The sequence below is a fragment of the Spermophilus citellus genome (genome assembly GCF_964194105.1).
Source record: "Spermophilus citellus genome assembly, chromosome: 6".
In the NCBI taxonomy this organism is placed as follows: Eukaryota; Metazoa; Chordata; class Mammalia; order Rodentia; family Sciuridae; genus Spermophilus; species Spermophilus citellus.
This window is the reverse complement of record NC_138187.1, coordinates 153,271,652-153,296,368: the sequence shown is the minus strand read 5'-3', so window position 1 is coordinate 153,296,368 and position 24,717 is coordinate 153,271,652. Positions and strand designations below refer to the sequence as shown.

Below are 24,717 nucleotides of genomic sequence, written 5' to 3'. Positions count from 1 at the left end.
AATTGTCACCTGAAATACTTTCATGGGCATCTTAAGTCTTTAGATGACTTGTAATAGGTTATCACCACATAAGAGCTACAGTATTGAAAATTTTTTTTTCACAAATGAAATGTACAAAAAAGACATCTCTGCATTTACTGAGGAAGTTCTAACATTTTTACACATACAATTCTAATGCACAAGGTCAACACAGTAGTAACACACTTACGCAAAGTCAAATTTAAAAAAAAAAAAAGCATAAAATGTTTTAGAAAAAAGTCGAATTTCCAAAAAAAAAAAAAAGCATAAAATTGCTGCCTTTCTAAAAATCAAAATGTAGTTCTATATCAAACTCAATGTACACTAGCCCAAACATTTTAATGGTACTTAGTGAGCTATCGCATAGCTGCTTAGCTGTATTTGAGCTTTTATAGTCATTGTATAATGGAAAATTCTTCCTTGCAAAAGTTTCCAATATCACTTTCTGAAAAACAAATCACTATATATATTAAAAAAAAAAAAAAAACTTGCTCTGTCTTTATTTTTTTTAATAGTTTTTTTCTCAGCCCATATTAAGACTGATTTTTTTTAAAGAGAGAGAGAGATGAGAGAGAGAGAATTTTTTTTTTAAATATTTATTTTTTAGTTTCCGGCAGACACAACATCTTTGTTTGTATGTGGTGCTGAGGATTGAACCTGGGCCGCACGCATGCCAGGCGAGCGCGCTACCACTTGAGCCACATCCCCAGCCCCCACTATATATTTAATGTAAAAATTCTTATACTAAACATTATAAACTTCAGACTCCCTTTTTTCCATTTGTAGATTAAATGGGATAATACTTAATTCTGTCATTTCAATCTTTTTTAAAGATGTATCATCCTTGGGGCTGGGGATGTGGCTCAAGCGGTAGCGCGCTCGCCTGGCATGCGTGCAGCCCGGGTTCGATCCTCAGCACCACATACAAACAAAGATGTTGTGTCCGCCGAGAACTAAAAAATAAATATTAAAAAATTCTCTCTCTCTCTCTCTCTCTCCTCTCTCTATCTTAAAAAAAAAAAAGATGTATCACCCTTAATTTATTTTTTAAAATTTTTTATTTTTTTTTTATTTATATACGACAACAAAATGCATTACAATTCATATTACACAATTATAGAGCACAATTTTTCATCTCTCTGGTTGTATACAAAGTATATTCACACCAATCTGTGTCTTGATACATGTACTTTGAATAATGATGTCCATCATATTCCACCATCATTTCTAACCCCATGCCCCGTCCCTTCCCCTCCAACCCTTCTATCCTATCTAGAGTTCATCTATTCCTCCATGTGCCCCCCAAACCCACTATGAATAAGCTTCCTTATATCAGAGAAAACATTCGGCATTTGGTTTTTTGGGATTGGCTAACTTCATTTAGCATTATCTTCTTTAACTCCATCCATTTACCTGCATATGCCATGATTTTATTCTCTTTTATTGCTGAGTAATATTCCATTGTGTATATATGCTACATTTTTTCTTTCCATTCATCTACTGAAGGGCATCTAGGTTGGTTCCATAGTTTAGCTATTGTGAATTGTGCTGCTATAAACATTGATGTGGCTGTGTCCCTGTAGTATGCTATTTTTAAGCCCTTTGGGTATAGACTGAGGGATAGCTGGGTCAAATGGTGGTTCCATTCCCAATTTTCCAAGGAATCTCCATACTGCTTTCTATATTGGTTGCACCAATTTGCAGTCCCACCAGTAGTGTATGAGTGTACCTTTTTCCCCACATCCTCGCCAACACTTATTGTTGTTTGTATTCATAATAGTTGCCATTCTGACTGGAGTGAAATAAAATCTTAGAGTAGTTTTGATTTGCATTTCTCTAACTGCTAGCAATGAAGAGCATTTTTTCATATATTTGTTGACTGATACTTCTGAGAAGCATCTGTTCAGGTGCTTGGTCCATTTATTGATTGGGTTATTTGGGTTTTTTTTTGTTGTTGTTGTTGTTGTTTTTTGGTGTTTAGCGTTACAGACTGGTAGACCAATGGTACACAATAGAGGACATAGAGACTAACCCACAAAATTACAATTATCTTATATTAGACAAAGGCGCCAAAAACGTGCACTGGAGAAAAGATAGCCTCTTCAACAAAAATGGTGTTGGGAATACTGGAAATCCATATGCAACAAAATGAAACTCAGCCACTATCTCTCACCATCCACAAAACTCAACTCAAAATGGATCAAGGAATAAAACCAGAGACCCTGCATCTAGTAGAAGAAAAAGTAGACCCTAATCTCCATCATGTTGGATTAGGCCCCAACTTCCTTAATAAGACTCCTGTGGCGCAAGAATTAAAATCAAGAATCAATAAATGGGATGAATTCAAACTAAAAAGTTCCTTCTCAGCAAAATAAACAATCTGTGAGGTGAATACAGAACCTACATCTTGGGAGCAAATTTTTACTCCTCACACGTAAGATAGAGCACTAATCTCTAGGGTATATAAGGAACTCAAACGTCATTTCAATCTTAATATTATATAACTTAGCTACTTTGGGATGGTCTTAGAAAGTTTTCCTAATTTGTTCCATTTTCTGACACCTCCCGAAAAACAAAATGGCAAGGGCTGGGGATGTGGTTCAGAGGTAGAGCTGCCTGCCTAGCATGCAGGAGGCCCTGGGTTCAATCCCTATTACCCCTACTGCCTGGCCCCCATGGCAGGACACTTTAATTAGAATACTTTCTTCTTTTTGGTTTATGCCTAGTCTATTTTTATTAGATTTGTGGAAGAATAAAGTTAAATTTTAGTCTATTAAAAAAACTGACAATTTAAAACAAAGGAGAAAAATTTTAAAAACAAAACAAAACAAAAAACTGAAAAGAAAATTCAGCATACAAAAAGTGTATTATAGCAACAGATTATGGGCAATTGTGTGTAGGTAATCCATAAGAGCCCGCTGACTATGACAATCATTACTGCATTTTTGAAGTCTTGGATTACAATGAATAGCTGCCTCTACCCCTTTCGCCAATATATACACAACCCCCGCCCCTCCAGTGTCCCTTTTAGGGCATGGCTATGTTCAAAGAATATGTTCATATTCATTTTCTGTATGGTGCTCCTTTTTTTTGAAATTATTTTATGATTCAAAATATACCAACATAATTGTTCCCTATTAACTTATATCATCTCTTCTGTGCCATGCTTCTGTGCTATTTTGGGTATGTGGAAATCCATTCCACATGTACTCATTTACAGACCACACATTTGGCAGAAACAGTACCAGTTAGTGATTGAACAATAACACACTGGGTGTCTTTTTATCCTGCTGTGTACATAATTATTTTTTAACCAATCAGTAACTGCTGGCTTCTTCAGACAAATGCAGTTTAATTCATTAAAAGCTCCAGAATTTCACGAGCCTGGAAGGAATGCCAATGCAGACAAATGACGCATTTTAAATATGATTTTTTGTTAATGGCATATTGTGTGCTCTGTCTACTCATATGAATTTTCCATCAAATGTGTTGGGGTGAATGGAAAAAAACAAACTTTATTGGTAATACCCTGAGATTCACTTTTAGAAGACTGGTCACATCTAATTCCAAACATCATTATGGTTTAGGGATCCCACTAAAATCTATTTTCTTTTGCAAAAGTCCACCAAATCTCCAAATAAGTATTTATAAAGCCCTTCACTTTTTCTACTCATTAGTACATACATAAACAGATAAATTCTAGAATTTTAGGATCCAACCAGGGCATGAATTGTACATATTTGACCAAAAAAAAAAAAAGTGAGGAGAGTTTCAAAAAGTGCCAACCAGCAGCCATAGTGAAAATGCATGAATTTTTCTCTTAGATTTAGTGGTAAATATAAGTTTATCTTCTTTGACAGTCAAATCTCTTTAAAAAAGAGGAACCTCTGTATCACAGTGTCTTTGATTCAAAAGGTCACTGAGCTTCCTGAATTATTTTTATTCTCTGATACAGGGTATATTTGAAGGCAAGCATGGCACTATGGGTGAAGGGGCAAAATTTAACAGTTATCTTGCACATAACTGAAACACACTCATCCTTTCTCCAGAATCCAGTATCCCTCTTATACATACTTTATTTTTCAAGGGGAATTTCAGTTTTCAGGATTTGGGCTTTCTGGCAGGATTTCAACATCTTTGGGGATTAGAATTCTTAGAATGTGATCTTTAAGGATTTTGGATTTCAATCTTTCAAAATTTCAATATTCACGATTATGGTGTTTGGATTATATCTTTTGGAATTATGATCAGTGTTTGACCCAGCAACTCCCCTCCTAAATATATGCTTATAAGAAGTGTAGGCAAATGTCCACACAAAAACTTACAAATGAAGTTTGTAGCAGCATTATTCAAAAGAGCCAAATGATGGAAATAACTCAACTGTCCCACAATAGACAAATGGATAAATAAAATGTGCTATGTCCATACAACAGATTATTCGGCCATAAAAAGAAATAAAGTACTGGTACAAGCTATTAACATGGAAGAACCCTGAAGACATGCTAATGAAAGAAGCCTGTCACACAAGACCACAAACTACACTGTTTCACTTGAACTGACCAGAATAGGCTCATCTATTGAAACCAAAAGTAGATTAGTGTTTGCTTAGGACTTGGGGAAATGAGGAACCTGAAACTAAGAGTCAAGGGTATAGACTTGCTTTTTGACAATGTTTTAAAATAGATCATGACGATGGTTGTACAATTTTGTGAAGATGCTAAAAACCAACCAACTGTACACTTAAATGGGTGAAATATATGAGAAGTGAACTATAATGTGTCTTAATTTAAAAAGTACCCCAAAAGAATATGAAGTTTAAATGTAACAGGTGAAGGCATATACAGTCTATACCTTAACTAGCCTAATCAGCTCATCACATCATTATTATTATAATTAGTTAACAAAATGATGACCTTGGGAGATTAATTAAAAAACTGTGTTTAGTAAACTATGTTTGAAGAAGCTAGGAAATATCATCATAGTAAAAAGAATTTACACCTAAAATAGAGGGGAAAAAAGGGGCTTTAAAAAGGCAAACTTGGTTAGCTGCAAAATTCACTTGCACAGAATACAATCATAAATTACACAACATTTCAGTCAACAACAGACTGCACATATGACTGGCTGGCAAGCTGACATTAACTAGTGATGTACAGCTGTCTTAGTTTGTGTAAGTATGCCCTATGGTGTTCACACAATGAGAAAATCACCTAATGATGCGTTATCAGAATATATCCCTATTGTTAAGTAAGGGCTGATTATAATTTATTCACCAGGTCTGAAGTAAAGTAATCATGACTGTAATGGGTTATCCCCAACCTAGAGTCACTAGAGGAAGATTTGTCCTGTCACTATGATTACAATATGAAATTAATTCTAGATTATACAGGGGGTTTAATATATATTTAATTTTTTTTAATTGGTTGTTCACAACATTACAAAGCTCTTGACATATCATATTTCATACATGAGATTGAAGTGGGTTATGAACCCCCAATTTTACCCCAAATGCAGATTGCAGAATCACGTCGGTTACACATCCACAATTTTACGTAATGCCCTATTAGTAATTGTTGTATTCTGCTACCTTTCCTATCCCCTACTATCCCCCCTCCCCTCCCCGCCCATCTTCTCTCTCTACCCCATCTACTGTAATTCATTTCTCTCCTTGTTTATTTTCCCATTCCCCTCACAACCTCTTATATATAACTTTGTATAGCAATGAGGGTCTCCCTTCATTTCCATGTAATTTCCCTTTTCTCTCCCTTTCCCTCCCATCTCATGTCTCTGTTTAATGTTAATCTTTTCTTCCTGCTCTTCCTCCCTGCTCTGTTCATAGTTGCTCTCATTATATCAAAGAAGACATTTGGTATTTGTTTTTTAGGGATTGGCTAGCTTCACTAAGCATAATCTGCTCTAGTGCCATCCATTTCCCTGCAAATTCTATGATTTTGTCATTTTTATTGCTGCATAGTACTCCATTGTGTATAGATGCCACATTTTTTTTTTATCCATTCATCTATTGAAGGGCATCTGGGTTGGTTCCACAGTCTAGCTATTGTGAATTGTGCTGCTATGAACATCGATGTGGCAGTATCCCTGTAGCATGCTCTTTTAAGGTCTTCAGGGAATAGTCCGAGAAGGGCAATAGCAGGGTCAAATGGTGGTTCCATTCCCATCTTTCCCAGGAATCTCCAAACTGCTTTCCAAATTGGCCGCACCAATTTGCAGTCCCACCAGCAATGTACAAGTGTACCCTTTTCTCCACATCCTCGCCAGCACTTGTTGTTGTTTGACTTCATAGTGGCTGCCAATCTTACTGGAGTGAGATGGTATCTTAGGGTGGTTTTGATTTGCATTTCTCTGACTGCTAGAGATGGTGAGCATTTTTTCATGTACTTGTTGATTGATTGTATGTCCTCCTCTGAGAAGTGTCTGTTCAGGTCCTTGGCCCATTTGTTGATTGGGTTATTTGTTATCTTATTGTCTAATTTTTTGAGTTCTTTGTATACTCTGGATATTAGGGCTCTATCTGAAGTGTGAGGAGTAAAAATTTGTTCCCAGGATGTAGGCTCCCTATTTACCTCTCTTATTGCTTCTCTTGCTGAGAAAAAACTTTTTAGTTTAAGTAAGTCCCATTTGTTGATTCTTGTTATTAACTCTTGTGCTATGAGTGTCCTATTAAGGAATTTGGAGCCTGACCCCACAATATGTAGATCGGAGCCAACTTTTTCTTCTATCAGACGCAGAGTCTCTGATTTGATATCAAGCTCCTTGATCCATTTTGAGTTAACTTTTGTGCATGGCGAGAGAAAGGGATTCAGTTTCATTTTGTTGCATATGGATTTCCAGTTTTCCCAACACCATTTGTTGAAGATGCTATCCTTCCTCCATTGCATGTTTTAGCCCCTTTATCAAATATAAGATAGTTGTAACTTTGTGGATTAGTCTCTGTGTCCTCTATTCTATACCATTGGTCCACCCGCCTGTTTTGGTACCAGTACCATGCTGTTTTTGTCACTATTGCTCTGTAATATAGTTTGAAATCTGGTATCGCTATACCGCCTGATTCACACTTCCTGTTTAGAACTGCTTTTGCTATTCTGGGTCTTTTATTTTTCCATATGAATTTCATGATTGCTTTATCTATTTCTACAAGAAATGCCGTTGGGATTTTGATTGGCATTGCATTAAACCTATAGAGAACTTTTGGTAATATCGCCATTTTGATGATGTTAGTTCTGCCTATCCATGAACAGGGTATATTTTTCCATCTTCTAAGATCTTCTTCTACTTCTCTCTTTAGGGTTCTGTAGTTTTCATTGTATAAATCTTTCACCTCTTTTGTTAGGTTGATTCCCAAGTATTTTATTTTTTTTTGAGGATATTGTGAATGGAGTGTTTTTCCTCATTTCCGTTTCAGAAGTTTTGTCGCTGATATACAGAAATGCCTTTGATTTATGCGTGTTGATTTTATATCCTGCCACTTTGCTGAATTCGTTTATTAGTTCTAGTAGTTTCTTTGTAGACCCTTTTGGGTCTTCTAGGTATAGAATCATGTCATCTGCAAATAGTGATAATTTAAGTTCTTCTTTTCCTATTTTTATGCCTTTAATTTCTTTCGTCTGTCTAATTGCTCTGGCCAGTGTTTCGAGAACTATATTGAATAGAAGTGGTGATAGAGGGCATCCCTGTCTTGTTCCAGATTTTAGAGGGAATGCCTTTAACTTTTGTCCATTCAGAATGATGCTAGCCTGAGGCTTAGCATAGATAGCTTTTACAATGTCAAGGTAAGTTCCTGTTATCCCTAGTTTTTCTAATGTTTTGAACATAAAGGGATGCTGTACTTTGTCGAATGCTTTCTCTGCGTCTATCGAGATGATCATATGGTTCTTATCTTTAAGTCTATTGATGTGGTGAATAACATTTATTGATTTCCGTATATTGAACCATCCTTGCATCCCAGGGATGAATCCTACTTGATCATGGTGCACAATTTTTTTGATGTGTTTTTGTATTCGATTTGCCAGAATTTTATTGAGGATTTTTGCATCTAGGTTCATTAGAGATATTGGTCTGTAGTTTTCTTTCTTTGAGGTGTCTTTGTCTGGTTTCGGAATCAGGGTGATGTTGGCCTCATAGAATGAATTTGGAAGAGCTCCCTCTTTTTCTATTTCCTGAAATAACTTGAAAAGTATTGGTATTAATTCTTCTTTAAAGGTTTTGTAAAACTCCGCTGTGTACCCATCCGGTCCTGGGCTTTTCTTGGTTGGTAGTCTTTTGATGGCTTCTTCAATTTCATCCATTGATATTGGTCTGTTCAAATTGTGTGTATCCTCCTGACTCAGTCTGGGCAAATCATATGACTTAAGAAATTTATCGATGTCTTCACTATCTTCTATTTTATTGGAATATAGGTTTTCAAAATAATTTCTAATTGTCTTCTGTATTTCTGTAGCATCTGTCGTGATATTGCCTTTTTCATCCCATATGTTAGTAATTTGAGTTCTCTCTCTTCTTCTCTTCGTTAGCATGGCTAAAGGTCTGTCGATCTTATTTATTTTTTCGAATAACCAACTTTTAGTTTTGTTAATTTTTTCAATAGTTTCTTTTGTTTCAATTTCATTGATTTCCGCTCTGATTTTAATTATTTCTTGCCTTCTGCTACATTTGCTGTTGTTTTGCTCTTCCTTTTCTAGGGCTTTGAGATGAAGTGTGAGCTCATTTATTTGTTGGTTTTTTCTTTTTTTGAGGAATGACCACCAGGCAATGAATTTTCCTCTTAAAACTGCTTTCATTGTGTCCCATAGGTTCCGATATGTTGTGTCTGTATTTTCATTTATCTCTAAGAATTTTTTGATTTCCTCCTTTATGTCTTCTGTAACCCATTGATCATTCAGTAACATATTGTTCATTTTCCATTGTGATGTTGGATTTTTCCTTCCTTCTTTTATCATTGATTTCCAGTTTCATTCCATTATGATCAGATAAAATGCAAGGTATTATCTCCACCCCTTTATATTTACTGAGGGTTGCCCTATGGCATAATATATGGTCTATTTTTGAGAAGGATCCATGTGCTGCTGAGAAAAAAGTATATCCATTTGATGAAGGTTGATATATTCTATATATGTCAGTTAAGTCTAGGTTATTGATTGTGATATTGAGTTCTATAGTTTCTTTATTCAACTTTTGTTTGGAGGATCTGTCCAATGGTGAGAGAGGTGTGTTGAAGTCACCCATAATTATTGTGTTGTGGTCTATTTGATTCTTGAACTTGAGGAGAATTTGTTTTATGAATGTCGCAGCACCATTATTTGGTGCATAAATATTGATAATTGTTATGTCTTGTTGGTGAATATATATATTTAATTTTTAAAAGGTAACACAAACTTTGAATTACATTTCCTGAACTGTTACCATTATGGTACAAATCCATAAAGGAAATGTATTCATAATTAATTTTTCAGAAATATAATTATAATCGATGAATCTGCAAATCTTTTTTGTTTTCATCTTATTACTGTCAGATTTATTCAGGTCTTACAGAAAAATATAAAAAAGCCAATTTCATATTTTTGAATGTTCCAAATATACAAGTTTATAAGCAAAACCTTCAGAAAAGTTTCAGAACTTCTCTTCTCATTTCTAACTCTATATTGAGGCCTGGCACAATTGCCCCCAGGGAAAGAAACTTCGGCAGACAGTAATTGTACTTGACAGCAGCAATTACATGCAAGGCTGGAGATTAGAAGACCATTACTGTGTGTGTGGTAAATTGCTCCAGTATTTTCTACTGAGAGTCAGTTTGAAGAGAATCCACAGTAAAACTTTACATAGGATACAGTATGGTTCATGAACTCCACACTGATAAAGCAATGAAAAGTGTGAACACACTGGTTATAGGCACAGCAGGCATACAGAATACTCCTTTGATTAAAGACTGACAAAAGATGAAATAAGAACACTAGTATGTAATTCTAAACATTTTTACCTTTCAATTAAATATGAAGAATATCAGAAAGACTGACACAACAAGTGTGACTAAATGTTGATCTTCAGTTAGAGTCCAAGTAAATTATATTTTATAACATCACCCTAAAACTAAAGCTTACCCAGTATTGATATTATATTGAAAAAAAGACTTTGGAAACCTAAAAACACCAGTAAGACAGCAGAAATAAGGAACTTTTACCAAAAACAGTACCCACAAAGACAGCAAGCTAAACATACATCCACAGCCCACTGTCCCCAGTACAGCTACCACTGGAGACCAGCTCAATAACCAACTAGCATGGCAGAAATCGTGGGCAGACCAAAGAAGAAAGCATAAAGGGGCAAGAGATCCATAAGCCAAAAGGTAGGGACAGAAATTCACCCTGACAGAAAATCTGAATCTCCAGAGTTCAACCAACTAGTAAAGGTGGATTCCTTTGACAAGTAGAGAGGGGCCACACCTGTAATAGTCTATATATAGTACCCATACCTGGTTGATCTGTTTACTCTGGCAGTCCTAAACCATCCTGGTCTCAACTGCCACCTGTCTCTATGTTGAAGAGGAACATACATTTTCTCAGCATCACCTGGAGTCCTAAGAAAAGAAAGGTTTCTCTTTTACTCCACCTCATCTAATCCCAGTAGAAGGATAAGAGATTGCTAGCTCGGGCTGGGGATGTGGCTCAAGCGGTAGCGCGCTCGCCTGGCATGCGTGCGGCCCAGGTTCGATCCTCAGCACCACAAACCAACAAAGATGTTGTGTCCGCCGAGAACTAAAAAATAAATATTAAAAATTCTCTCTCTCCTCTCTCACTCTCTCTTTAAAAAAATAAATAAATAAAACATTAAAAAAAAAAAGAGATTGCTAGCTCACTGGCCCACCAGACTAGTTAAAAAACTCCATCCTCCTTTCCCTGTTAATTAATGCTTAAAAGACCTCAATAATTAGATCTAGTGCTAAGGAAACTTACAATCAAGAGGCAGAGAAAAATTACAATCATTTAAGAACAAGAGGCTAGAGAGAATCAGAACAAAATGCTTCTTTTGAGGGAGGCAAAATGAAATGAAACAGAAAAGAACTCTCAATAATAAAATGTAACAAAACACAGGCAAAGGCAACAATAAATTCATTATTCTATTAAAGTCTGTTGTAACACCAGTAAAAACTTTTTTTTTACCACTATTGATAATATAACCTTAGCTTAATATATCTCTTCTACAGCATGGCTCAAAATAACCCTTCAATCAATAAGTATAATTCAGCAACTGAAATGTTTTCAAAAAGACAACGAAAAAATACTGACACTTGTTAAAACCACATTCAGAAAGGATACACACCATAGTATGAAGCATAATTTGTGTTAATAAATATCTCTAACTTATTTCTCAACTCAATTTAACACATTACTTTTAAGCACTTAGGTCTTAAACATTGAGCTCATCATCAAAAGGTACATTAATCAAGGTACCTGCTATCAAAACACTTAATGTAACCAGGAATTTAGGATACGTTGTCACATAAAACAGAAAAGAAACAATATAAGACAAATTAAGATCAAATATTAAATTGTATACCATAAATACTATATACAACTGATTTACAGGAAGGGAGAAAATCAGTGTGGACTAGAAGCTTCACAGAGTAAACTAGAATTAACCAACAAACAAGAAATACAGACAGACACCATAAAGAAAGCACCTCAGGAAAACAGCATGAGTAAACACAGACATGACAAATTTCCTAATTATGACGAGTAATGGGGAACAGTGAGGAGGCATGCCAAGTGAAGCTAAATTTGCAGTATATAAAGTTAGAGAGGGAAATCTGGATTCATAATGTTGAGAAAAATACAGGTTACAGAGGGCCTTGAAAGTAAAAATTTAAAACTTAAGATTTACGTTAATGGTTTCTAATAGGTTGGGTATAAAACTAATTTTTGCCATCTTCCTCTTAAGCTTCATTGTGAAGAAGACCATGTATTCTGAATCTTCACTGTACATAATACAGTCACACAATGCACCAATTCTTAAAGAACATATAGATTTAAAGTTTTATTAGAATGTTTTACTATGTTTTATAAGAACTTAAAGTTCTAATAAAAGTAATGACATTTTTAATATCTCAGTACTATAAAGCCCCAAATTATTCACATTAAAAAACTGTAATTATTCATAACATTATAATACTTAAAGTGACAAGTTCATTAAGCAACCTGGTAGTCTAACAGAGAGCTTAAATATTCCAGTTATTTGAGAGAAACCTCCAATAAGGCGGCTCTAGCCCACCTTAACATTTTTATTTTCAAAACAACAGTGAATAATTTAACTTTCTTGGTGCTTTCTCCAGAACTACAACTTACTGTTCTATTTACTCACTTTTCCCTCCAGTTGTAGCTGCACAGTTTGTTAAAGGTATCATTCCATGTGAACAGCAATTCATAAAACCAGAAACTGAAATATCCAATTCTAGCTTAGCTAAGGAGACCCAGCTTAAATTAGCACTCACAGCTCACAAATAGCTAATAAACATCTGGTGTAGGCAAAAGAGAAGACTGCTTCTTTATGACTACTCTATTTCCAATATAAAGGTCTTTATATATAGTTTACCAGGGAGTAGGCTCTCACTAATAGCTGTTAGTTTATTTTAAGAAGTGTTCTCACACTCATTTTAGTTTAAACACAGAGTAAGAGGACTTTGGAATTCTATCATCTATCAATATATATGCAATGACAACTTTCTCAAGTTTCATGAAGAACAGGAAAAATTAAAATCAATTTGTTATTTACCTCATCAGTTTTTACAAAATCATTAAATTCTTATTCTGAATTCTGATGGGGATACTTACACAGGGAAAGGACTAACACGTCTAGTTGTATTTATTTATTTATTTTTTTAAGAGAGAGTGAGAGAGGAGAGAGAGAGAGAGAGAGAGAGAGAATTTTTTTTTCAAAGAGAGAGTGAGAGAGTGAGAGAGGAGAGGGAGAGAGAGAGAGAGAGAGAGAGAATGAGAGAATTTTTAATATTTATTTTTTAGTTCTCGGCGGACACAACATCTTTGTTGGTATGTGGTGCTGAGGATCGAACCCGGGCCGCACGCATGCCAGGCGAGCGTGCTACCGCTTGAGCCACATCCCCAGCCCTGAGCCACATCCCCAGCCCGAGAATTTTTAATATTTATTTTTTAGTTCTCGGCGGACACAACATCTTTGTTGGTAGGTGGTGCTGAGGATCGAACCCGGGCCGCACGCATGCCAGGCTAGCGCGCTACCACCTGAGCCACATCCCCAGCCCCTCTAGTTGTATTTATATAACACTATATAATTTTAAATACTTTTCTTTTTTCTGCAGTTCTGAGGACAAAAGGGAAAATCAAACACTTATGACCCTCAAGAAAATATTTAAAGCTGGTAAAGTGCATATTTTTATTTAAGATACTATTTGAGGAGCTAGGGTTGTGGGCTCAGTGGTAGAGCACTTGTCTAGCACGTGTGAGGCACTGGGTTTGATTCCCAGCACCACAAAAAAATAAATTAATAAAATAAAGGCATTGTGCCCATCTACAACTAAAAATATATTTTTTAAAAAAGATACTATTTGGGCTGGGGTTGTACCTCAGTGGTAGAGTACTCACCTTGCATGTGGAAGGCACTGGGTTTGATCCTCAGCACCACAAAAAATAAAATAAAGGTACTGTGTCCACCTACAACTAAAATAAATAAATAAGTAAATGAAGATACTATTTGGGGGTAAATGTTTAATTTACTAAGCTTTAATTCAAAATGTAAGATCAAATTTTAGCATATTATTTATTCTAATTATATTTAATTTAAAAGCAATAAATTTAAAAATGAAATGTAAATATAGTATTATGAGAGGAAAATATATACATAGACCATTTATAATCATATTTCTATAAGATATTACTAGGTATTACTATTTGTATTTGATTTGGCACTTTGCTCATAATGCTTTTTCAACAAGAGCTGAACACTTTGCCAACACTTGGTTTTCTTGCCTTATTGGGGAAAAATTAATGCTGTATCTTAGGTGTATTTAAAATTTTAAAATACCTTGTTTTATTATTAAAATAATTATAATCAATCTTTATTAAAATTTACCTTTAATTGTTTACCCCTGCACAAAATGCCCATTAAATAGCTCAGGGATGCCAAAAGCTTAAAAAATACCTCCTAATTTGTCCAGAAAACTTGCTGCTTCTAAGTGATTCATTTTTGTTTCCTAGTAGTTATAATCAAGATTATTTAGGTTTCTATTGAAAGGTCAAAGATGAAACACATACAGAGACTACCAATGATAACTTAGCACACAAATCAGCATAAAAGAGGTAACAACCCTCACAGAATAGGAAGAAACTTCCCATTCATTTTATAGGTATTCTTCACTCCTGACCCCATCTAATTACTTGTGGTGCTATTCATTTGTAAGTTGGCTAAAGTAACCAGTAAATACTCCTTTGGGGCATATCATTTGTAATACTGATTTATTGAACTGTTGCCTCATGGTACAGAGGTCTGACCCTGTGTATATAATTAGGCTGCACAGTGTAGAAATGGAATGATGTTCACCATCTTGCTTTATGAAATGGTATAAACATATAAAAGTTATAGTTTATTAAATAAATGGAGAATGTGGGCTTTCCCTAGGTAGTTTGAAAATACCATTTTTAGCAACGTCATAACATATTCAAACTGCTGGCTCACAGTGGTTCTACAAACCGTCTTTGAAACAGGCACCATATTTCATTTTTAGTTATGTATTTCCCCATTTATTCAGTAGCAACTGAGGGCTACTGTCCCCTAACTGTGAATAACTGTGGTGACCCAGACACATATACTTTCTTAACATTAAAGTCTAGAGAAGAGGCAAGTCAACTGTCAATTACAAGGAGATAAATATCATCTAAAGAAAAAGTATCAACTATATAGTTTTAAAGTTAAGTTTCATTATTTTTCTCCCAAACCCTACAGGGTAATATTCTCATATATTTTTTTCCACTGTTTGCTATGAATCATTCTGGGCTCACAGTCTGTAGCTACAGATGGTCCAACAGGAAAGTTCTGACATAATAATGTAGTGCCATGTTCACAGTGGGTGCTCAATATCCACTGCAAGTACTCAATAATTATTAACCACTAATGAAAAGTCATAAGTGACTAACAGAAAACATGAGACTGTATTTCTTTCTAGACAAATAGTGCACTGTTGATGAATAAATCAATATCAAAACTAAAATATTTGGCTACTGACTATCTGGAATCCAACCTGAAGAAATAATTATATAAGTGTGCAAAATATAAATAGAAATATATTTATCAATGTTACCTATGTGAGAGAAAATGAAGCAGGTAAACATCCCAAAGAGAATATTGGCTAAATTAAATAAGGTTTATCCATACAACAAAAGACCCAGAAATCATATATGTATACTGACATAGAAAAATTCTAACTGCAGAGTAAAGTGGATTTTTTTTTAAAAAATCATCTTAGTATGATCACATTTGGAAGAAAAATAAAATCGTAACTATTTGAGGGTATAGCTCAATGGTAGGATGAACACTTAGTAAGTGTGAGGCCCAGGTTCAATCTCCAGCACCAAACACACACATACAAACATTACTGTAATAATCAGAAAAAGAAAAAAAAAAAGCTATTTCCTCTTTGGGGGAAAAAAAAAAGACTCTACCAACCAAAGTCACTAAAACTTGGTTAGGTATATTGTAGAGTAGGCAAGCAGTTTTATGACCAGCTCATACATAGGCTCTAATAACTAGGTCCCAGGGATTAATTAGATGAGAGGCAGTAGGGTTAGAAACTCAGGATCTAGAATCAAGTAGAACCGTATTAATATTCTAACTGTATTAATATTCATCATTATTACATATATATAATAATCAGGTGTGGTTATGTTTTATGTTTTTCTTGAAGTTCTCCAGGGCTTGAGTTCCTCATCTGAAAAGCAGGAATAATAACATCTACCTCAGGGTAAATAATACATATAAAGAACTTAGGATAATACCCTGGTTTATAGTAAACCCACATTTGTAAGTGTATCTGTATATATGTACATGCCTACTCATAAATAATAATACAGTTACAGATTCAGCTTCTACAAAATTCCCAAAGATTAATATTGAACAAACTAAGCACTTTTGTGTATTTTCTATATTCTAAATACATCTGCTATCCAATTTCGATAATCATCCTAGTGCCTATATATTTAAGTAGCAAATTTTTTTTTCTGTTTCATCAGATGTTAAATGTGGGAAAAAAATCTTACAGAAATGTTTAAGTAAAAATCTTTGTCTTTCATTACTACTTTCCTCAATCCCATATCATTTCTTTCAATATTGTATTTGTGACCATGTGTGGGCACAAATATACCTGGAGTGTCTAGGGATTTCATTTTTCAAAATGGGATCATACTGACCTGCACTTTATTTTTATTTATTTCTAAAAAATATTTAGATGTTGATGGACTTTTATTTATTGATTGATTGATATGTGGTGCTGAGAATTGAACCCAGGGCCTCACACATGCTAGGCAAGTGCTCTACCAGTGAGTCACAGCTCCAACCCCTGACCTGCACTTTATATTGATATATCACAGACAACTTTTCATATCACTGTTATTATTGCTGGATAGTATTACATTGTATAACATACTATTATTTAACCATCTCCCTATTGATTGTTTCTAATTTTTAGTAATGTAAACAATGCTGTAGTGTACATCTGCAAACAAATATCTAGTTCTAGAGCTTGCAGATGTTTTTATAGAATGGTCTCAGAAATGGGATGGTTAGCTTTTGGGCCTAGATTCCCTACAAAACAGAACCTGAAGCAAATTTTCCAAGTTCACAAATTGTTGGGAAGTAAAATCTCACAATATAAACGATGAGAAGGAAAGGGAGCTGAGGCCCCAAAGAAGGAAAAACAGACACAAGACAGCACTGTTGACAAAGCTGGCTCTATTGACTTCGGACTCAGAGGAAGTTTCAGTCAGGGTATGGACCACTGTATCTTGGAATCAGCAAGAAAGGAAGGCAGGGAAAAGCAATTGCCTGACAGTTCTTTCCTGTCTCCTGCCTTCTCTTTGGTCAAAGTTTGCCCCCTGAACTTTTGGGCCTATACCTAATCCCTCCAGGCACCAGACACTGAGACTAAAGTTTCAGCTACACGTCTTCCTATCACCTGAACCTGGAAGTACAGCAGTCAAAGCCCCCATAAGTCTAGTCACTAGGAAGGTCCTGGTGAAGCTGGCCCTCCAAACAAATTATGTGGGTATGTTGTTTAAAATGGTGAAAAAACCATGCCCTGGCAGACTATTGCCCATTAACACTTCACCAAGGGTGCAGGATGGTGCTAGTTCCTCAAGCTCTGCCAAGAGCCTCTGATTCAATGTTTCAGATGAGAAGTAATCTACACTTTCATCTTACATTTCCTGATTATTAACGAGACTGAACATTGTTTTGTGTTTACTATCATTTGTTATTTTTCTTATAAATTGCAGACATAATTTCTCACTCTTCCATTTAAAGTCTATAATTGAATTGTAAGAGTCAGCTATTCTCAGATCTGCCCTATTTTCTTCAGGTTACCTATAAATCAGATATTATGGTTATTAGCTTAAATATAGTACCATAAAAATTTTGGGGGGATGCTAGGGATTAAACCCTGGCATGCTCTACAGTTGAGTTACACTCCTAACCCTGTCTATTTCTTTTTTTTTCTTTTCTTTTATTTTTTTTATTGGTTGTTCACAACATTACAAAGCTCTTGACATATCATATTTCATATATTAGATTGAAGTGAAAACCCTGTCTATTTCTATTTTGAGACAGAGTCTTGCTAAATTACCAAGCTGGACTCAAACTTGTGATCCTCTTGCCTCAGCCTCTGGAGTAGTTGGGATGACAGGTATCACCATTAACCCAGCAGCCCCAAATCTTTGAAGGTTATTCTGTCCATAGATGTAACAGGGGACTGGGGATATAGCTCAGTTGGTAGACTACTTGTCTTGCATGCACAAGGCCCTGGGTTCAATCCCCAGCACTCCACCCCCACCAAAAAAAATTCCATAGATGTAACAGAAGAGGACATGGCAAAAACAGGACAACTGCCTTAACCTCAGTTTCCATAATCACATTTTCCACAGTTAGAGAAACTCTGGCATAAAAGAAAATATTTGCAGTTCCATCCAGTTTTCTATATGTCCTTGATCAGAATGCTTCATTATCAAAAGAAAAATGACACACCTTTGCCATCACTTTTCTCTATAAGCCACCAAGCTGCACTACTAGTGTCCAATTCAAATTTCTTTTATCATTATAGGATTTTAACCATCCATCTTTAACAATACAAAAACTTCCCACATAAGGATAGGCACTGAAAAATTCAGACCAAATTCAGGATAACACCATTCTTTTTCCTATTATTCTCTTTTCTCCTTTCAAGAATTACCCTGGTTGGGCTGGGGATGTGGCTCAAGCGGTAGCGCGCTCGCCTGGCATGCGTGTGGCCCGGGTTCGATCCTCAGCACCACATACAAACAACGATGTTGTGTCCGCCGAGAACTAAAAAATAAATAAAGATTAAAAAATTCCCTCTCTCTCTCTCTCTCTCACTCTCTCTTTAAAAAAAAAAAAAAAAAAAAAAAAAAAAAGAATTACCCTGGTTGCTTTTTGGAATCAGTGTCTGCGCTGTACCTTACATTCAACCCATCACCTAACTCTCTGTCTTTTCATCTTGGCCAACTCTCTAAAAACCAAAAGTCTAACAAAAATATGATAGATATGACTATAAAGCAATAAAGTTAGTAATATTTTTGGTCTCAAAATATAACTTGAGGGTTGGGGTTGTAGCTCAGTGGTAGAGAGCTTGCCTAGCATGTGTGAGGCAGTGGATTTGATTCTCAGCATTACATATGAACAAATAAATAAATAAAGGTCCACCAATAACTAATAAAAATATTACACACACACACATATAAATACATTGTGGCCAAGTGCTGTAGCACACACCTGTAATCTCAGCTACTCAGGAGGATGAGGCAGGAAGATCCAAGTTCGAGGCCAGCCTGGGCAACTAAGCAAGATCCCACCTCAAAGACAAATAAATAAATAAATGAAATTTATAAGTAGCTGGGGATGTAGCCCAGTGGGACTGGGTTTAACCCCCAGCACAAGCAATTAAAAAAAAAAAAAAGGAAGAAGGAAAAAAGACTATCAAATGCCTGGAAGTCATACTCAGTGTGCACTGTGGAATAAAACTGCACCTCCCCAGAAGTGGGATACTCTATGGTATACTTTAAAACAAGACAGTATTATGACAGTGTGTCTTAAATCTAAGCCTGTATTAGTCTCTATTTTTAAAAAAAAATTAATGTATTTATATTTAAGTACGTTAATAAAATCTAACTCATGCAGCTGGCAGATTCAATGCAGAGAAAAACTCTATATTTTTACTGTAAAGGAATATTGACTTAGACTTAACTCAGTCCCATAAGAATCCAGCCACACAAAGGAAATGTATTAACTTTCCCTCTGAATAATTCCCCAATAATTTCAACCTAGTCACTTATTCTAAACAGCTTAAATAACATCCCCAGTAACGCTTAACACTGTATCCCATTTACTATTAGTAGCATACTAATAAAATTTTTGCCTCTTTTTAAGTATCACACTTGATATAATGTTTCATATTTTCATTTACAGTTTACAAACTATTTTCTATATTAACTAATTTCAATGAGTTTGAATCTTCCTTCACAACTTTAAAACATAAGAATACACTATTAAACATGTCAAATACTGTAAATAACATTTTAACAATAAAAACTAATAGAAATAAAAAGAAATTAACCTATAATTCCCTTCTTACTCTAAACAAATCCACATTAGCACTGTTGGTTCATTTTCCCAATTTAAGCCTTTAAAAAATGCATACTAAATTTCCCTATATTGTATTTCAATCAATTGCCTACGGTGAGACTACAATGTCATAAATAAAGCACCCAATCATAAATTTCTCAATAGGCATAAAATCAAAGACACTCAACACCTGTAAATTAAATGAGGAAAAAAAAGAAAACCAAAACCAAAATCCCACAAATTAAACAATGAAAAGAACTTGGTACATAAAATCCTGGTTGATCAGTTAGTTGACTAGTCTAATCTGAACAGATTTAGTCTTCACTCTCTACACTGATATTAAGATTACAACCATGTACCAAAATCATCTTGGTCTAGTCTTTTCAATTATGTTTTCTTATAAATTATAGCACTATGGGAAAAAAGTCAATCACCTTTCAGATGTCTGACTGCAAAAGCACTACACAGAATAACAATGATATGAGTTATTTAAATACAGGACTCTGCATGGAATGAGGGTGAGCTGTAAACAGCACACTCAAACTAGGGTATATATTATGGCACTTCAAATACCTAGAAGAGCTCCAGCTTCCCAGGATTCTGGAACAGCTGACAAGAAATTCAGCATACAGATTTTTTTTTAAAGGTGTACAAAGAAAAAAAACAACAACAACAGTTTTTACTGTTTTCATACAAACAAGTGCAATATCCACATCTCATCACACCCAGGTATTAAGAGGTCATTTTGCTTGTGATCACTATGAAGTATTTTTAAAGAATTTATAAAGTTAAGCTGAATAGATTGTTAAAGGACATGATTAAAATAGCATTTAAAACCAAATGTCATTGTGTGAAGACTACTTAACTGCTCTCTTTTGTGGAGATACATCAATTTCTTAGAAGTGGTATTTGAATAGTTGTCTAAATTTTCCAAAATGTTAGAACTTTTTGCATTAACCTGTGAGTATAACTTAAATAGAAATTTGCAAATTAAGCATCTGTTATTGTGTGCATTTTGCAGTTGACATTTCCTTGTTCCTAAATGACAGAAATAATTGAATGTTTGTCAGCTTCAAAGAAAGGAGATGATTAACACTTCACTCTTTTCCAATAAGCACAAGGTAATGAATAAAAAGACAGCAGATTTTATTTAAGCATAAAAATGATCAAACAAAAACCAAGTGTGGCTGGCACAACAAATTATTCAAGATGTGTATTTTCTGTCTCAGCAGATGTACTTCTTCAAAAACCTGTTTATCACACACACATGCACATGCCTCTATAAACACAGAAAAATGTTTACATCTCTAATTACTAATGATATGCATTTAATGATATTATTTCTGAAATGCTGAAATTTTAGAAACAGAAATACATACACAGCAAAGTCCTGACCTGAAGGATTCCAAAATACCTTTGCTCTCTCTATCCTGGCCACAGTATGAAATCCTTCCTTTAACTTAAGTGATGTTCTGCTGGGGCCATTTAGGTATCAATTATGTTAATTCTTCTATTACTTCATTACCCAAAGTTGATCTAGATGCTTAAATGACACCTGGCAAAAACTAGACTATGGGAAGATGGTGCATACCCTACTATCAGACAAGAATGACTCAGGATTGGAAGACAGCAGCATCCGGACTAAGGACAGACTCAGTTAAAGTACCCAGCAGGCACCTTGAGAAACCTGATAATAAAGTTAAAGAAATTAGCTATTTGTCTACAGAGAAATGTCTCCAATTTAAATTTCCATGGAAGATACTACAAAGATAAAGGGGTATATGGATATGCGGATCTCACCAACAGCTGTTTAAAAAAAAAATCACAAAATCTTCTAATTCAGTTTTTCAAAGTTATAGGCCAATGACAAAATAAATGAATTGGATGACTGCATGCCTTTATATTGATCAGGCATCAGCAGAAATGCTAGAAGAGGGAGCTAAAAGCTGAGCAATTTGGTACCATGAGTTTACTGAGAAAATCACATTCCTAAGTACATTAATATTTTAAAATTTTCAGAAGATGACATATAATTAATCATTATTATTATAAAATTTCAACAGGATTACAGCATTAGTTTATGCTAAGTAATGCAGTCTTTAGAGGCTCAATAAATCTTAACTGAATTGATTCTCAAAGGATGAATTAACATAGTCACCCTCAATTATACAACACAAACTATAGCACTGGGGAGTAAAGAAATCCAGTAGAGTACAAGAGCAATAAACAAGAATATAGAATAATTCAACAGAATAAAACATACACAAAAAAATTTCATGGACTATAAAAAATTAATATGAAGAAAGAGCACAAAGATTAAAATAGTGATAAAATGATTTAATCAGGTATTGTACAAATATCAGGCATTTAAAACGTTCAGTCTCTCAATATATAAAATTGTGTACATGAACCAAATTTGGCAGTGGGTAAGCACATGAAGAAAAATCAATCTGAAAACTTATCCATCTAGGTTTATAATATGAAATTTTAATTTTAATATCCCCAAATATAAAGAATTTTCTTTAAAAAACTTTTATAAGAAAGATACACTAAATTCTCAAAGCATTACAAAATTTTAAGCAACAGAGGTAAAAGTGTTTGGAATGCAATATAAATAATACGTATAAACACAACTGTGCTGTATTTTAGGTCTTAAGGTTCCTAATTTCTTGGTAACACCATCAAAGATCCTGTTCTGTAGTTGATACTGAATGCTACATGTCAGCAGGTAGTATGAGGGAAATTAACACATGCACCCACCACCACCCCAAAATATGAGTTCTGGATTTCACTTAAATTTGTGTATATGTGAGGGGGAGGTATAGTGGCCTGGGACTCGAACCCAAGAACTCAAGCATGCTAGGTAAGCATTCTACCACTGAACTACACTCCCAGCTCTGATTAAAATATCTTTTTAATAATTTTGCTAGGCTGGGGATGTGGCTCAAGAGGTTGCGCGCTCGCCTGGCATGCGTGCAGCCCGGGTTCGATCCTCAACACCACATACAAACAAAGATGTTGTGTCTGCCGAAAACTAAAAATAAATAAATAAATAAATGAAAATAAAAAATAATAATAATTTTGCTGACATTAAAAAGTTAAGCAGGGGCTGTGGCTGGGGCTCAGCAGTAGTGCACTTGCCTGACGTGTGAGGCACTGGGTTTGATTCTCAGCACCATTATAAATAAATAAAATAAAGGTCTTGAGGCTAGGGTTGTAGCTCAGTGGTTGAGCACTTGCCTCGCATGCATGAGGCCCTGGGTTCGATCTGCAGCACCACATAAATAAATAAACAAACAAACAAAGAACATTGTGTCCATCTACAACTTAAAATAAATAAATAAATAAATAAATGTCTATCAATGACTACAAAAATATATATTTTTTAAAGTTAAGCAAAGCCAGATATGGTGGCACATGCCTGCAATCTCAGAGACTCAAAAGGTTTAGGCAGGAGGGTCTTAATTTCAAAGCCAGCCTCAGCAACTCAGCAAGGATCTAAGCAACTAAGTGAGACTCTGCCTCAAAATAAAAAGGACCGAGGATATATCTCAGTGGTAGAGTATCCCTGGGTTCAATCCTCAGTATCAAAAAAAAAAAAAAAAAAAAAAAAAAAAAAAAAAAAAGGACAAGTGACATCCACATCAGTATCTCTTTATACATGTATAGACATATAAGGTTGAAGTTACAAAATGCTAACATTCATTCCACATTGAGATTTTTCTCAAAGTAAATCTAAATATAATAGTAATACTTCTAAATACTTTCAAAGACTATAAACTCTTATTGAAAACACAGAGACTTTGGTTTCCAAATAAAAAATAAAACAGACCACTTTCCTATTGTTTATAATTTCAAGTTAATTAATGATTCTAATATTCACTTATATCCAGTGAGAAATGCAAGAACAAATAATACCATATTCTCAAGGTAGCATTCACAACTAAAAACCACCTTGAAACATATGCATGGTATATTTCTTTTTAAGAAGTTATGAAATGTGAGGTATAATACCTGAATTTAAAATATAATTGAAATCTATACTTGCTTTAAAAAGGGTAGAAAGGAAGTCCTAGAAAAGGGCATCAGGCTCTAATTAAAATTGGACCAAGTATCTCATGACATTTAAGGAAATAGAATATAAAGTATATTATATGCCAAAAAAAAGCTAAAAAATAAACAAACAAACAACAACAACAATAGATACACAGAAAAATACATATATAAATGAATTCAGTATAAAAGATCTATGCTATTCAGGTATAGAATATTATAATATAGAAATAATGCATTCATGGGGCTGGGAATGTGGCTCAAGCGGTAGCGCGCTCGCCTAGCGTGCGTGTGGCCCGGGTTCGATCCTCAGCACCACATACAAAACGAAGATGTTGTGCCCGCCGAGAACTAAGAAAAAATAAATAAATATTAAAATTCTCTCTCTCTCTCTGTCCCCCTCTCTCTCTCACTCTCTCTTTAAAAAAAAAAAAAAAAGAGCTGATTTCTAGTCATCTTAAAGACCAGATCATTAGATTTAAAAAAAAAAAGAAAGAATGCATTCATTAGTTTGCAACATATAATTTCACTGATTTGTGTAGAAATGCATTTTTTTTAAGAAATAAATGGGGAATAAAAAAATTATCTTCTTTCACTGGATTTCAAATCAAAATCATCAGATTTCAGCCTTTATGTTTAAAATAGCCTAGTGTTTTAACTGTTAGGTGACTGACAAATGTTATGATGAAACTTACCTATATGTTAAAGAGAGTAGGTGAAGCACATCTCATTAAAAAACATATCTTCTGTTCTAAGTTA

At 34.7% G+C, this 24,717-nt stretch overlaps 1 protein-coding gene and 1 long non-coding RNA gene across 5 annotated transcripts in view; both read right to left on the bottom strand.

Moving 5' to 3' along the window:
• Positions 1-24,717, bottom strand: part of LOC308650944 — a 902,096-nt gene that overhangs the window by 320,602 nt on the left and 556,777 nt on the right. The gene's annotated exons all lie outside the window — the stretch shown is intronic.
• The window catches only part of ACBD6 (acyl-CoA binding domain containing 6), a 169,218-nt gene that overhangs the window by 117,121 nt on the left and 27,380 nt on the right, over positions 1-24,717 (bottom strand). The window lies entirely within an intron of this gene.